Here is a 17,892-nt window from a genome sequence, read left to right as displayed (position 1 = left end):
TATGTTTGTGCCAAATCAGAAATAGCATGTGACAACAGCCGGTATTGATTTGAGAATGGAGGATGAAATCTCCGACAACATAATCGTGAGATTCCAGTTTTTATTAATTTCCCTCTTTACTTTTTCAAGCGGTAACAATCCATCAGCTGTGGCGGCGATTACAAGCTAATGGTTATTGGTAATTAAAAGAAGTTGATCTATAAGGCCTTGTGTACGCTCTATGGTGTTTTACAGCGCTTTTATTCACCTAGAGATGAGCTGGTGTTAAATCTTGGGTGCGAAAGAGCTGATCCTCTCATATTTATTGTTTATTTATTTCAGAACAAAATGGGTAATATAATATGCATTTATTATTTATCATTTAATCCGCTATTTCTGGTTAAGTTGTCAATAATCAATGATAAGGATATACTAAATGGTCTTATTATTTTTTAGAATAATTTGTAGAATTTTATCGCTTATCAAAGTATGCTTCTGTTGACCAAAGTTTGTTCGAGTATTTTCTTCATGTATTTTGATGATATAACACAACATACATATATTGACCAGTTATTGATGTAGTGTAACAAAACATATTGTTTATTGACCAGTCAATGGTTCATTAGGGGCATATACATTGTACAGTCATATATGTACACTTACTGAATCTTTTCTCCTATATTTCTTTCAAAATTGGCATTTCTTTCATAATAGACAATTAATACATGTTTGGTGCAAGTCTTTAGTACCACCTGTCCACGTAATCATTACCAAATATGGAGCATCGTCAAGGTCAAAGGTTGCATAGGGAGTTCCGTTTAGAGTAACAGAATGGTCAACGGTATGATATCCCAGTACTGTACTTAAATCTAGTTTATAGTAATCACGTACCTTTATCATATACATGTAAATCACGCGGATTATTTCGTTTGCCTGATCGGGATACAGGGCCCACGGTGGCTGTGACAGGTCTTTCTTTATTGTGTTGTCGGGTGATGAAAGTAGCAATCATTGCAGAAAAATTTAAATAACCCGCTTACCCGTGTCTTGATTTTTTTCTGCAGTTGTACATGTACATGTAGCTACCTTCATCACCCGATAAAGCAACAAAGAAAGCATTTTATTGTATAAATAAACAGACAAATTAACAGTTGCTCTCGTCACTAGTAAAAGGTGAATATAACGAACAGCGACCAATCTCATAAATCCTATACAGAACAGGCAAACATGTACCCTTGGAAACACCCGAGGTGGTGTAAGATAACTAGGCCGGAGGAGTAAGATTCCCCTGTTGACCATTCGCATCCACCGTGGGCCTTGTATCTTCATCAGGTAATCAAAGTAACCCTGTATCTTACGTGATTACGTGTACTATTATCATGAAACAAGTAACATTCCCAACAATCATTGATATCAAATGAATTCAGAATTGTAGGAAAATAACCAGGTTGTTTAATTAAACGAAGGACGATGTTCACCGCAGGGTTAGTAAGTAGAAACGCATACATATCGAAATTTATTGCCAGGTACTTATGAAGTGTAGTCACCGTCACTGTTTCATTACCGTCTTGGTATCATATCTTGAGCAGAAAAGGTATCTCTAACGTCGACATACATATGGATATCATATTATACATTTGACAAATACTTTAATGTGTATATTTCCTAGTGGTAGTTCTGGTATTTATGTTCAATGTACACTGTATCTACTTAAGAAATGAATTTCATTTTTAAAATATACCTGAGGGTATGAATGGCGACGCTTTACGGCTGTACATGTATGTTTCATGAAGCGTTAATGTGATTCATGTAAAGCAGGCTGTCGTGAAGCGTCGCAGTTCATACCCTCATGTATTTTCAAAAACAAAAATTTCTTACATTTACATTCTACTTTCATTTCTGTCGGAGAATTCCCAGCTGTTAAAATAGTCCTACTATATTATCAAGATTCATGTGCACATCGTTCACACTCATGAGGTCATCACTTCAATTGGTAAAGATGATGAAAGAAAAACGATGGAAATGCAAATATAATCATTTATCTTTTGTTGAGAAGTGATGTTATACATGCATACTACCAAACAATGCTGGAATGTCCACTAATGTAAAGGCCACTCCTTTTGCTGCATTATCAATATGTCTTTCTATCAATTTTTGCAATGTTGTTTTTCGTTGTATTGTTTGATATACAGTTTAAAGTACTTGGATAATGTTAAGAGTCCTTTCTGTGTCGTGGGTTGAATTGTCAGAATCTGAGTATTTTTCTTTCAGAAATGTCTAGAGTTTTTGTCTGACTGACTTCAGTCGTGTTTGGTACTGATCAGAGACAGCTGGCATTTCGTTTTGAAATTAATTAGTTTTCCTAGTAAAAAATGGCTGAACGGAAAACAACAATTATTAGGTTATGTCAGATAAGTAGATTTCATGATTTCCAGATTCATGTTGCAGCTGTGTTTTACACACCTGTCGCGGTCTGAAGAGTGTATGTTTGTTATCTATTCCAAAATATTGAAAGTGCACGGTGAATTCCATGTGAAGAAGCATGTCGTTTCATTGATTGTCATTATTATTTTAATCAGCAAATAATGTGCATGTAGCTCAATACATGCATTGCGGTAAACAAACCTTCAAACTCGTAAATGTAAATTATCATCAAATCATTATGCAAATATAAAGCTCTCTTGCAGTCCTCTTTTATTTTAGCGTGATTTTTGTACAGCATATTTTGCAACATCATTTACTTTATTTTAGATAATCGACACCATCGCAAGGAATTAATTTACGAGTAATTGCGTCTATCGAAAATTCATTTATCTTGTTTTTCTGGTTTATTTTAATGTTCTGTTAATTACTATGACTATGCACTTCCTCGCGCTTTGACACAGGGATTTAGTACTCTCACAAAACAATACAGGGTTTACCGACGTGGGTTTAGGGCGAGGTAACAGGCGTAATGGCTGTGGTTATATGTAGTTTCAAACACCATTCGCTATCCTATTAGCACTTCATTGTTCATGTAAGCAGTTATTCATCATAATAGTGTTCGATGAAACCGTGTTTTACTGTAGTAAAGATATTAACTTACTTATAAAACTTTGGGTTAGTCTTAGTTTACACGCACTTAAAAACTAGTATTTCAAAATAGGTAATTTCATTTAATTCATATTCTAAACAAAGTAACGGAAATATGTAATTTGGGGTTGGTTGGTGGGGGTGTACATAATAACAGAATACACGTAGTTTTTTATTTGTTGCCGTTACTAGAGTGTGTTAATATTCAGCGAAAGTAAACATTCTTTGAATACTCGTTTTTGTGTTCAACATTAGAAGAGGGATACACTTTTAAGTCAATGAAATTGCAGAGATCAAAATATCTACGAGTTCTGTGGTAAACACGTACGGGAATAAATATCATAGATATACTATCTACATATATAATTAAATTGATTCGTACACCCTTAAACGTTTGTGTACTCGAACTCATCGTTGGTTTCTCAGAAACCCATTCCATCTTGATTGTATTGCTTGGCAAAGTGAATTTGCATATTCTTTTGAGAGGAAATCAAACAGCAGTCCCCAGAAAAGTCAGCGAAAACAGACAAAAAGCAAATACTGAATTTGCGCAACGTCTATATTTTACAATGTTGATAAAGACTTACGCTAAGCACGAGTATTAAATAAACAAGATTGCCTTAAGCCTGTAAAGGTTAACTATTTGAAGAATTTCCAATATCCGTTAATTAAACGTACCATCTTCCTCTCACTTATGAATTTCGTGCAATCGTTTGTAATTACCCGTATATAATGTCCCCTTCACTTCCGGTATGGTATTCCCTCATCATTTTAAAGATTTCCTAGAATTTCAGGACGGTATCATTTGTCATTTTCTAAATTGATTGATCACATGTTTCATCCACAACGTTACCTGAAAATTGTAATATTACAATAATTTTCCCGAATGTTCACTAATCACCAAAAAAGTTCACTAAATGTACTGATTAAGTTTTAATATTTTAAATACATGTGCATTAGATATTAACCTATATAAGTGATACAAAATATGAAACTACTTACATGCATCGACATCTTAAATGTTCAAGGGGGAGAGAAAATTGTTACCTTTCCTGTTCAGGAATCAGGTGAAATATTTCTCATTTCCGTACGTTTTCTCACGTTTTTCTCTTGCTGTCTGATTGTTTGACAGTTTCCTGGTTTGGTAGGATTGGGGAATATTTCTTCTCCAACGTTCTTGCACTGATTTCAAATTAAAATACAAGATTTCTTCCTCTTGTCCGTAAACATGCCATGGCAAGAACCATGAATGACAAGCTAAACGACAGCAGAAATTAACACACATGCATGTTGTTTACAAGCACGTGCGAAAAATACCATATTGTAAATTTGGAATTTACCGGGTGCCAGAAAACACAAAATTACAATATGCCAAATAGTTGTCAAATATACATAGTTGACAACAAATTGTCATATTGTAAAATTTCTATGTACTGCCACCCGGTAAATTTAAGAATTACAATATGACAAAATTACTAATGCTCTAAATCAGAAACACGATATATAATCAACATGACCTGTATCCCCCTAATATTTACATTTCCAATATTTTGTCTTTGACTTATTCTAGAAATTGTAATGTTAAACATTTCCCCATGAACGCGCTGCAATTTTAAACAACAATTATGAATATAGAACTACTTGATAAATACGTGTAAGTACGACTGGGAATTCCAACAGAAATGAAGAGTGTAAATGAAAAGGTGAAGATAACGAACGGTGATCAATCTCATAACTCCAAATTGAGACTTGGGCAAACTCGGACCTCTGGATATACCAGAGGTGGGGTCAGGTGCCCAGGAGGAGTAAGCATCCCCTGTCGACCTGTCACGCCCGCCGTGAGCCCAATATCTTGATCAGGTAAACGTAGTTATCCGTAGTGAAAGTCAGAGTGCTAAGAACAGCCTAACAATCGGTAGGAAACAAGTCAGACAACATTTGACCCAATGATAGGTTGTATTGGCAAACTAGATTGTTAAAACGATCATAGAATTTGCGAAATGCTGACTTTAAACGAGGTTGTCGAAACCCCTGCATCATCAACTTGTTTGTCAGTAGACTGCCTCGATTTTAAAACTGATCATACGCAGAACAAGCTCTTGTGTATCGAATCAGTTGAGAGATATAAACACCATATGAAGGTGATAATGGAATATTGCTAAATATATATGGGAAATTGATGATGGAGAAGCTGAACTCAGTACTTAAAACTATACAGTATCAAAGAATGTCCAATCAGTCGATTGGAGCAATGTGTTTGGGTGCAGGTCTCTTCATTCATCTGCTATACCCCGATCACGAACAGCATCAACAAAAAGGAAATCACAATCAAAGAGTAAAATATAATCATAGTGTTTACCGGTATTATGCGTCCTCTATTCAAAACAAATCATGGTCCTAATTCATAATTATGCCGATATTTCTGGTCCCGGCGAGAAAAGTTTAATCAAAAGGGGGGGGGGTCAGTGTTAAGAGAAGTCCCGAATTTGTGACATATGATATGGACTCGTGACGAAAACAGGGAGAGTTCTTAACCGTGTTGACGGCCAGAACTTCTAATGCCTAAAGACTAGAGAAGGGACAATCACTACTAATAGCATACATGTATATGCCTCAGCAGGTCTGTAACGTCCGAGGCTCGAGCCTACATCCTCGCGATGAGTACTCTACCACTGAGCTAGATTAATATATAATGGTTCTAAAATACTTCCACACGGATACAGGTAATATGGCCTTCTTCATGGATATAACAAATATGGGCTTCTTCATGGATATAACAAATATGGCCTTCTTCATGAATATAACAAATATGGACTTCTTCATGGATATAACAAATATGGGCTTCTTCATGAATCAAACAAATATGGGCTTCTTCATGGATCAAAACGATATAGGCTTTTCTCATGAATCATGTGTACTTCTTCATGGATCTACATGTAACTAATGTGGGCGTTTGTCGGATCTGGAATTCTCTGTGGATCAATCTGATATTTGAGTGTTTGTATGTTGTTTTGCATCCCATTTGAGGACTTTTCACTCGTGTAGAGATGTCACCAGCTGAAGGTGAAGTACCACAAATTTTGATCTACGCATGACGCTCAAGGTTGTTGCAGTGAGGACAGACTGCAAGATTAGTGTCTTTATGTTATCTACTCAAAACCTTTATAAAACAAATATGGGGTTCTCTATGGATCAAACTAATATTGGCCTCTTCACGGATCTAACTAATTATGGGACTTCTTCATAGAATCTGCACACAATCTGCAAAAAAATACAGTTAATTTTCAGATACAGTGAAAATTTGACAAACTAGGCACGCTCTAACTTTGACATACAGCGTGAGGAGTTCTATCTATCAGTGTCTACCGAGTTCTGCATGACATTATGAACACTTCACGTCGCATACAGGCGTTCGTTTGACAACATTTAAATATTCATAAGGCAAAGCACAAAAATAATTTTTTAAATGATTTATAGACAAATATTAATGATAATGCAAACCTACCTTATATATCACGGCATATTTTGACCGAATCTCCACACATAAATTAGCATTTTACAAATAGACATATTTTGCTGCGGGATTTTAATGTCGATTGATTTCTCACTATGATCTTCATAAAACGTTTTAAGTGATTACATATTATCTCACTACAATGGATATCATTCTCAGAATGTAAAGCGCTACTTGAATCATTTTAGCAAAGTAGATGTCGTACATATTGCCATTGCGAACATCACCGCCAACGATTTCCGCTCGATTCGCAATAGACTTGGTCTATTTCATCATATTATTTGTGGGGAACCACAACAAAGTCTTTCATCTTACTTTACATAATTCATGTATTTCTATAAACGAATCTTCCTTTGACATTTGCGAACTTTCTCAAAGAAATTTCGAAATTAAGAATATAAAAACTTACATTTAACACCTGTTTGTCGTTGCCTTTTTTGTGATTATTTTTTGAAAACATCGATATATGCATACCATACATATCTTAACCTTTCATTTCAAATCGTAAATTCTATTTATTCTCACTAATTATATAAAACACTACAAGTTTATCAACTGGTTCGGAGACATTCCTGGGGAAAATTACGTCAGCAATGGTTAACCGTTCGTAGCGTAATGATATGTATGGCTGGCTATTACGTCATTGTTGTTTCCAATAAGCAAACTTCTTTATTTCTATATTATGCACCGGTTTGAATTTACATTAATTTTCCTGTTTCAGTTTTACATTTATCAACGTTATCGGTTGAATTTTTTGCCATGTGTAAATATCATAATTTATGCTGTACTATATTTTCCCATTAAACTCAATTGAAAGCTTAGCGTTTTATTTCTGAATTAAGAATGAGAATATCATTGTCTCCGCCCCCATTTTGAGACAACGGGGACTTAATACTGCACAAAGGGCTCATTTTTGAAACAGGTTGAACCGGTTGTTGCTGATCTGTCAATTTTACACACATGTAAAGAGTAAGCAATGAATTTAGAACGAACACTCTGCACAACACTTCATAGTATATCACAATATATGTAAAAGAAAAAAAGATAATCATTCAACAAATTGATAGATAAGTAGCAATACAAATGAAAAATAACAAAACATAGGGAAAAAAAACCCAATACATTGTCAATATAAAAGCATATACAACTTTAAATTTTCTACCTATTCCTTATACAGTGTAAGACCGCAACGTGTTGTGTGCCTCCTGTATTCAGGGGGAATAACTCGCGCTACACTCAGAAAAAAATGTAATATCACATTTGTCGAGGAAGAAAAACATATTCAACTGGTAAAAAATATCAATAGCACGCTTCGTTCGAGAATACGTTTTTTCTGTGTTACTCAAAACAAGCGCTACGTATACAAGCAGATCAATCGAACTTTGTACTAAAACGACAGTTCTTGTATGTAGAGCGTATATTGGGGGAGAGAATATACAAAAATAAAAAAAACATAAACCAACGTAACATATGCCACAGTAATTGACAACAGAACATTTCACAACCGGTGATTATGTCCAGGAAATCGAAAACATTCCTTTAATGGAAAATATTTGTACAGATCTTCATGATACAAATGTATCTTGATTCAGTGGGATACAGTTGTTAAAATTTTGCTTTTGTCGGTAAATGTGACCGTTGTTTTAGGTACCGGTAGACTAAACGGTAAATAAATATGACCATTATTATTATTAATTCTATCGACGATTATTCCAGACGATGAACAATGTATGAAAAGGAAGAACTTGACACCTTGGCAGAATGGATAAAAAGAATAAGAGGGATATCATAATTTTGTATTTGATTTATTAAACCAAATGTACATACCATCTACCCTTGTTTTTAGTAAATCGAACCAGAAGTGATGACAGAATTACATGTAGATACTTTTAGGTTACATGAAGAATATGTACTGGTAAGAATGAGTATGAGTTACCATACCTACCGGTATACTGGATTCAAAAACTTTGCTAGATCCAGTAAGTGTTCTACGAAGTCGTTATCTTAGCTCCTCGCGAAAATGTTAACTGTTGTGAAGGAGGAACTTCAGACATACTGTGCCCCAACATATGCGAGAAGTGGTGTAAATCAAATGTGGATTCTAAAACAAATCCAAGGAACTTCAAATAAAGTTTGAAATTACAAATCTGTTCCCAAATCAACAACATCAAAACATATGACTTTCAACACTTTACACGACCATCCCTCACGATGAAATAAAGAATCATATAGACAACTGCTTCGTCAATATAAAGCGAACATAAAAATACATGTATCTAGAGAGTATATCCTGTGACCAGTCATCCCAACAATTACGTTTTTACATGTATATATTACTCTGATTCTATGTATAAGTATCCGTAAGTTCATATTCAAAGATGATGGGGTTCCTCATTGACAATATATACTTGTACGTAGTCTTTGGTGATCAGGTCTTCCAACTATTTATCGGAATCCCCATGGGTACGAATTATATTTCTTTATTAACTGACCTGTTTATAAGAATTTATTCAAAAGCTTCTACAGAAGAAATATTTTCTTGCTGTGGCCTTCAACTCAACATTTAGATACATTGACGATGTTTTATCTATCAACAATTCTCCTTTTCGTCGAGGGGTCCGTGTTTTTCCGACTCTTAAATGTTCATTCTCTATAGGATTTATCACTTCTCTTTATCTCCACTTTTGCATCATAATAAACTCTAAATAAAAGACAATACAGTTCATTCACATCTGCTTAATATTTGGATATTTTATATTATGTGCACCATCAGCTTCTCCATCACGTGGCATTATCACCTCGTATGGTGTTTATGTCTCTTGGTTGATTAAATTCGAGATCTCTGTATGATCAATTTTTAAATCGAGACAGGATACTGACAAATAAGTTGATACTACAGGGATTTCAACATTCTGGTTTAAAGTCATCAATTCGAAAAGTCTATGGTCGTTATAATGATCTAATTTGCAAATACAAACAGTCATTAGGCTAACCAGTGGTTAGGCCGTTGTTGGCACCCTGAGTTTGACTACAAATAACTCCGTTTACGTGATCTAGGTATAGGGATCACGGCGGGTGTGACCGGTCAACAGGGGATGCTTATTCCTCCTAGACATCTGACCCCACCTCTCTTGTGTTCAGGGATCCCTGTTTGCCCTACTCTAAATTTTGTAGTTTTATGAGATTGATAATTTTTCATTATCTGCACTGTTTCATGTATATGAACCCTTGAACCATGTTTGATCATTTATTGAGAGGGTCACTATGGAGAAAAGGTTAAAAAAATCTATCTAGTAACAGAACTACAGACCCTGAAGCGAACTACTATATGAACCGTTCTGTTGCTATTGTCGATAAGAATTGTTCCGTTCCAACATCAAAACGTTCCGTTCCTACATCAAACTGCTCCGTTCCCACATCAAACTGTCCGTTCTAAGACTTAAGCGTTCCGTCATCATCTAAAACCCTTCGTTTTCTCAAAGCGATCGTTCCCGCATGGTCAAGTTCTTTATCACTTTAAGCTTTACGGTTTATCAGTACAATATTACAAACAATATAAATACAAACATGGCGGTGGTACTGGTACGTAATTACAAATAGTAAAGTCATGGATTACAACTTTCTCTTAGGATTATGCTATCATTTCCCAAGGTCATTCGGAATTCGATCATCAGTCCGTTATTGTAGGTCAACGAGGTGGAAGAGGACTAGGTCTTGATTCGACACAATATTTCAAAGTTGTACAAGTTGTACAAGGGTGGCAGTTCCAAGGTTGAAATCCGTAAAAGTTGCAAATTACCAATTTACCAGGACACGCCAGGATAAAAGGGAAAATCGCTTTCAACAAGATTGTGAACGGAAATCAACTAACTGAAAAAGAAAATATGAAATTGGATTATTCAATTTGAAACCAAAATAAATGAATAAAATTGAATTACAATAATATTACGTAAAACTCGTTGACAACTGAATTTAACATGTTTCAGTAAATGGGTTGGAAAATTAAAATGAATTACTTGTTAGTATTTCAATTAGTGTGATATTGTCTTCAAAAATAGGTATGAAGTGATTGAGACACTAGTACAATGTAGTTGGTACAGTTACGGTGTACATGTACTAGTCTACGAGAGATTTGACAGGGAGTCCATCCTGATCATTAAGATAACGCGGGTATTCCCCTATCGAATCTAAACGCAAAACTAACATTCTTGATTATCATCAAATAACATATATACATGTATGTATCAATTTATTCATTTTGGATACGTTTATTCTGAATATGCATGATATATGCACTATATACACTGTTATGTGCATTTGTACAGTTACAATCCATTGATTAAAATTAACAAAAATATATGTACAAACTGACTTCCTCTTTAAAATTACCTCTGTAATAAGTAATCGAAAAAAGTCATTACATATTTGAGTTAACGATGACAATGTTATGATATTGACATCGGAGTGAAATGACGTAATGCTATTTATTTATGTTTTATTTTTTTGGAATATAACGGTGTTTTTTTTATTGATTACATTTAATATACATGTACATGTCAATATCCCCATGTGGGATTTAAAGCACATATAACTGTTTATAACAACTTACTTTTATCCCCTTTCCTTCCATTTTAAAATATTCATGATTTCAATTAATTTAAACTTATATTTCAGCAATGAATTTTCCGCAAAATCGTTCGTTCCCGTATTAGCCCAAGATGTTCTGTTCTCGATGAGAACCGTTCTTTCCCTGTCTCAAAGTGTTCCGTTTTCCATAAGAACCGTTCCGTTCTCACTGAGAACCGTTCCGTTCAAACTGTTCAGCGTTCGTTCCCAAACCGTTCAGCGTTCGTTCACCGTTCCACTGCAGTGAGCAGCTAGCAGCTAGCAGGGAGCATTATAATTTGAATGGTCACTTTGTGAAACTGCGTTAGAGCTTGCAGTGAACATTATTTTGTTCCATATTGTGTGATTAGGTAACTCGAGAAACTGCCACGGAGCCATTCGCATGAAAATTCTGTAATATCTATTTATGGTCGTTATAGCGATCTAATTTACCCATACAACCTGCCATTGGATGTAATGCCGTCTGACGTCTTCCATACTAATTATTTGTATATTGTTAAACGTTCCACTCGAGAATTTTTCACACACATAGAGACATCACAATTTAGGCCTATGCTCGGCGCTTACGGCCTTTGGGCAGGAAGGGATCTTTATCGTACCACATCTGCTGTGACATGGGGCCTCGGTTTATGTGGTCTCATCCGAAGAACCGCTCCAAGGGGTACTGAGGATCTAATCCGGATCTCCTTACCAATTGTCAGGTCGTTCTTTGATCACTGTTCGTTATATTCACCTTCCCATGCTACAGTGAACTGTAAAGAAATGACGGAACAACAAAGCTTATAAAACATTATTTTTCAATTTCCTTGTTTTAAACACGACTACGGATACATATAAATAACAGGATTAATAGTATTAAATTATATATTATTATATTCATTTATCATTTTCCTAATTTTGCTCGAATCTGGGATTATCATCACCAGCCAGTATTTAATTGATGATCGCATTGCAAGACCGATCATGTCCACATGATTACAAACATTCTGCATGAAAACGAATATCATCCGTCTTTCTTTTGTCTTCTAATACGAAACATTCGCATGAAATCCATATGTCATATGATAACTGTGCGAGTCACGTTCTCTGTGTATTCAAATTGGACGTATTCTGATTTCTACCACCTTCTTGAATTTATGGTGTTTTAAAAATAAAGAACAGGAAATGATAACCCTTTCAAAGGGAAGTAAATAATTTTTACGATCGGAAGCCATGGCAAAAATATTATGATAAAAACAAACTGAAGTGGCGAAGTACATGTATTTGTTTGTACTTTTTTTGGGTTGTATTTTCAATTCTACTAGACTTATATTTTTAATTGCGATATTAATTTAAAATTATGAAAATGAAGAAATGATATTTGTTTTTGAGCTAAAGAGTATTTAAGTTGACCTTTTGATTTTTTTAATCCACTTTTGATTTATTTGTATAACCCAGCTACCGTTTGTTGCTGTCAACACCACGCCAGAAACACAATTAATCATTATATTAAATCAATGCATGCCTATGTCCTCAGACAGTAAAGATATGCAATGGTTTGAACTGAAATCAATACAATGAAAATGCTGAACGTTTTACAGTGTGTGATCAAACACCTATCACACAGACGTTAGAACAGTCTAAAGTTTTATAAGAATTTAAAAATGTACATAATTTTCAAGTGTCGCCTCAGGATTTAGAAAGGATGTTTGTTTTAAAAGTTGTGAATTATAGATATTATATCTAAATTATTGGCTAGGAAGCACATTTTCGGGCTAGGTATTTCAGACGCTTTATAATCCGGTGTTACATGTATATTGTAGAAAAAAGTTTTAAAAGCATCGACCACATTGATATACATGTACATTTATTTACAATATTTGAATTACTTTGTAGTCTATGCCACAAAATGTACACTACATGTAATTCATTCCAGTTCCTCTCTAAATATCATTTACCATCCTTTGAAATAAATAGGGTCGAGTAATAGATATATTATGTTATATTCGAGTCAATTGATAACTACCGGTAGTATCAAGTCAGGCGTGTCTTCTTGTGCGCAAACGTTGAGGAGCGAACCTCTTAGATTATCAAATGTTTCTGGAATGTACATTTAAAGACATTTTAACATTAATATAGGGAGGTATACTTAAGCGATAATAATCACATTTTTTTTTTACATCCATTGTGCTAAAACACAGAATGAACATGCTGTGCCATCATTGCACATCACAAGTTAAAAGAAGTATCTTTTTCTTAATATTGATATTTGATTTACATATTAGAACGGTTAGTATCTGTGCTTGTGAGTCAACAAGATGCAAAAGCCACGAAAGAGCCAGGACTACTCTCTTGAATGTAATTGGTTAGATCTGAATTATAATGTACACGTGATTGGTTGTTCTTGAATGTAATTGGTTAGATCTGAATTATAATGTAAACGTGATTGGTTGTTCGGCTTAGCGTTGTCACAATATTGTTTATCACAACCTTGGAATAAATAAAGTATACATGTAAAACACCGTTCGCCATATGCAAGGTCTGCGGTTTCCAATGAGATGGGTCGAGAAAATCCTAGCGCAATTAACATATATAGAATTTATATAGAACGTGGCAGATATATATTAGTATGCTCTTCCTTTCCGCAAGATTCCCCAGATATAGATCTATTTGGTGTAATAATTCTTTTTATCTCGTACATGTGGTGTATATTGAAAGTAATGTTTTATCAAACGCCCGTTTGATAAAGCACTTCCGGTCCGAACTACTTTTGACACTGTCCCTGCTTGGATGACATATTTTCTGTGTTTATGCATATCGATGCATGAAATAAAGCGTAAAACTTTATATTCTGTATTCATTTGGAATCTAATTTATAGCAAAATTAAAATGATGTTGTCCCCACTGACATATAATGCAAATTACCGGCCATAAAAATACCAGCTCGGTCAATAACTACTCAAAACTTGCGATCAGAAAACAAAAATATGTGCACACTATTATAATCGACAAGGAATCGACGGCCTACTGGACAAGCCTAATCGAAAGCACCTCGACATGCTGCAGTACCAAGTATTCACAAGCACAGTCTCTTTTTCCCGGAGCATATTGAATGTAACGAATCTCAACAACTTTACTTACTAGGCTAGGCCTATTTAAAGTGCCTCAGGATTTCCTCTCGCCCTCAGATCCAAAGAAACTACGTAAATAAAATCCAAAGGCACAAACACTTCTACTTTTCATTGTAAACTGTTGAACATTCTAATAACGCTGCATTAAAATATTGACTTTCATTGATCCTTATTACACATGTTTATTTCAAAACGACGACGACATCAAACTTTTATCAGAAGGTCAGGCCTACGTCAAAAAATAAATACTCGGTCAATAGTTGTTACTTTGTTGGAATAGCAAAACCATTATTAATTGTAAACTATAATCCCCTCTAAAACAATTTTCATCTATGGTTTTTTCCTAAAAATGCCCTTTTGTACTGTATATCAATAGATTATAAGCGCACTATTTTTTTCCGCGTAAGGAAGACAGATTACGCACGACGTCTGAGCCAAGGACAATCAGCTGTTTCTACCATACTGGGGATCATCTCAAAATTGAGTGAAAAGAAACGCATGAAATAAATAGAACTTCTATAATTGCGTATTTTCATATGGTGTATTTATTTGCCCGGCAAACCTCGCGAATAAATACACCATATCAACTCGTTGGATAAACCAAATATCAAATCACGCAATAAAGAAATCCTCTCTTTAAAAGGTCAAACAACCCTTTTTCAGATGCTGCATCTGACCTCTATTTCATTGATGAATGATCAGGTCACACAATTTTTTGCAGTAGGTCCAATCCTTAGAACAAACTATAAGTAAATTACATGTATGTGATACAGATTTACAAGGACGATGCATATACACACGTATATATTTACATTTTCAATGTGTTTGCCTTCATTATCTTTACCAATTGTAATGACAGACATTTCCTCATCAATGCAATGCAGCTGTGAATAATGCGCGTATGAATCTTGAGAAATATAGTACATTTATTTTAAGGTCTGGGAATTGTGGCAGAAATGAAATTAGAATGTAAGAAATAAATTTCATTTTTGAGAATACATGAGGGTATGAACTGCAACGCTTCAAGAAGCGCGTTAGCTGTATTTTTGCATGAAGCATTGCGTTCCATGCCGTTATGTATTTTCAAAATGAAATTCATTTCTTAAATGGATGCAGTTTTTCAGGATGGTGGACCAGGTCAGAGACTGTACAGCAATGTAACTTGATTGTGTGCTCCGTTAATGGAATCCAGACATTATTTGAGATGTGACATATTGACGGCCACATGTCATTCACTATAATTAATCTGAGTCCAGGCTATTTTGTCACAGAATTGGATAAACTAGAGCTTTTAAGGTAACTCCACCCACACGTGATGCCATATGTTTTTGCAAAATCTTTAATCGATCAAACTTTTTGCATGATAGAAATTCATCTTTTGTAGGAATCTTTTTCAATGCGTACAGTAAAAATAAATATGGTAAACTATTTGATACTGAAAAAGTTTATAATTTCTATTAACATCTTATTTATAATCAATTAAATGTTGTGAAGGGCAATAACTCTTATGCTGGTATTTTCTATATTCTATATTTCTTTGGCCCGTTTTTTTTTTTTTTTTTTTTTTTCCCCGAAAAGTGGTTAACTTTAACACGGTGCTGTCTTGGTGTTCTTCTGTGTTAAAGTTGACCATGTGACTAATTGTTTTTCAAATGCGAGTTTGCGCTATCACCGTGTTAACGTTGTGTTAACTTCAATTCACCTCCAGTACCTGTGTTAAGTCTTAACACAGTGGTTAAAAATTGTCACCTACTTCATTTCCCGTCCGCTTCAGAACCCAAAATCATGAAGTACTCAGACATTGAGATGTAGACTAATGCTGAACTTTGACAGTTCGTTGTTTTTGTTGACATGAATTGATATATTCGTTAAATCTCATGAAATTGACCATGATAGAATAATGGTACTGACTAAAACCCGGTCTTCGGTCCCGGTCCCAGATTTTTTTATTCGATGAAAACAGAATACATCAGAATATTTTAGCCCCAATTTCTCGTTAATTTAGATATGACATATCATGCCTGCATTCTGATAGTTGATTGATCATATTATTGTCGTTTTTCGTAAAATAGGATGTGAAAACTCCGGGACCGGTGGGACCGAGAAATAGAAACAGTGCTAGAAGCCGGTCCCGGTCTCGATATTTTTTATTTTTCCTAAGTAGCCGCTTTAATCTACTTTTTCATTTAAAAAAGATAATAGTGTGATATTCAATGACATTCCTTTGTATGCACATGTATGTTTCTGATTTATTGTATGTTTGTGTTTGATTCCAATTTTCCTTTTTATGTCAAAATCGAACTCAACTACGTGATTTTTTTCTCACAAATGAACGCGTTACATTACATTTTCATAAAAAGATAAGGATGTAGAAGAGAAATAATATATATGTACTTTTCCTGGTGTATTTGTTTGTAATTTACTGTTGGATGCATGTAGTTTGTACAAAATTAATTCAGTAATTTTTTTTCATTTAGGTCCAACCCCTGACACGATTGATAAAACTTTCACATTCAATGTTAGTGTATTCCGAACCGGGTCTCTGTACTATATGTACATGTATATACGGCTGACTGCTCTCTCTCTCTCTCTCTCTCTCTCTCTCTCTCTCTCTCTCTCTCTCTCTCTCTCTCTCTCTCTCTCTCATTTACGAGTGTATCGTGAGAATCGCATTAACTTGTTAAATTATGACTTATATTATTTATTTTAATCAGGGAATAAAAGCCTCTATGTAAATATTAGAATAATACAAAGTAGAGTGCACGTGCAAAATATGAGTCCAGAATGTACGATGTATGAAGTACTTTAAATTAAAAAAAAATATGTTCATTAGTGAAATGAAAAAAAACAACAACAAATATTGTCCTTAATTTTTATTATAATTATTGAAACATGAATAACTGTTGTTGATAGCGAAACAAAATTAATGTACACTCTTGTCAACAATAACACCCCCCCCCCCCTTTCCAGACAAGAATGATGGTTTTGAAAAGCAAATGTTCAATTTAATTTTTATACCCTAATAATCGGATATTCGGGGCGCATTTATATAGTTTTTGGTCCATCCGTCTATTTGTCAGCAAAAACTTGAACCTTCGGCATAACTTTTGAATGCATGTTGATAGGGTTCATGTGTACTCCTTGTGACAAGACCTTTCTTTACATGCTATTCTTTACCTTTCGAATTTGACCAACTTTTGAAAATCTTTAACCTTAGAAATGGTTAGTAAAAATACATGAGGGTATAAAATGCTTCACGCAGGCATACTTTTCATGAAGCGCTAACAGTAGGAATATTTGTATTTTCAAAACTGAAATTTATTTCTTAAATGAATTTACATGTATGTCTTGCATATTTATAAATGTAGAGTTCATTGTCAGTTTATGTCAGATTTATGCACTTTGAAATATAAGATATTTTGATTCAAAATAGGAAACAAACAGTTTTTGTGCAGCATAATTAATATGTTTCTACATATACGTATATAACTATTCACAACAAATATAGTTACCACATAATATTACAGTAAAACATACCATAGATTATTTGAAGATCATCTAAAGTCAGAGGGTATCTTCTGTATAAGTATA

The 17,892-nt window shown here is 34.4% G+C and overlaps 1 long non-coding RNA gene across 1 annotated transcript; it reads right to left on the bottom strand.

Annotated features, from left to right (window-relative positions):
- Positions 1–3,729: 3,729 nt before the first annotated feature.
- Positions 3,730–4,389, bottom strand: LOC130047363 (uncharacterized). The gene is made up of 2 exons (XR_008796257.1): positions 4,054–4,389; positions 3,730–3,904 (listed from the first exon to the last, which is right to left on the bottom strand). It is a non-coding gene; the product is annotated as an uncharacterized LOC130047363 (long non-coding RNA).
- Between the last annotated feature and the right edge of the window lie 13,503 nt (positions 4,390–17,892).

The sequence above is a fragment of the Ostrea edulis genome, chromosome 6, assembly GCF_947568905.1.
Source record: "Ostrea edulis chromosome 6, xbOstEdul1.1, whole genome shotgun sequence".
Taxonomy (NCBI): domain Eukaryota; kingdom Metazoa; phylum Mollusca; class Bivalvia; order Ostreida; family Ostreidae; genus Ostrea; species Ostrea edulis.
The sequence above is the reverse complement of the archived record's forward strand: the minus strand, read 5'-3'. Positions and strand labels throughout refer to the sequence as shown.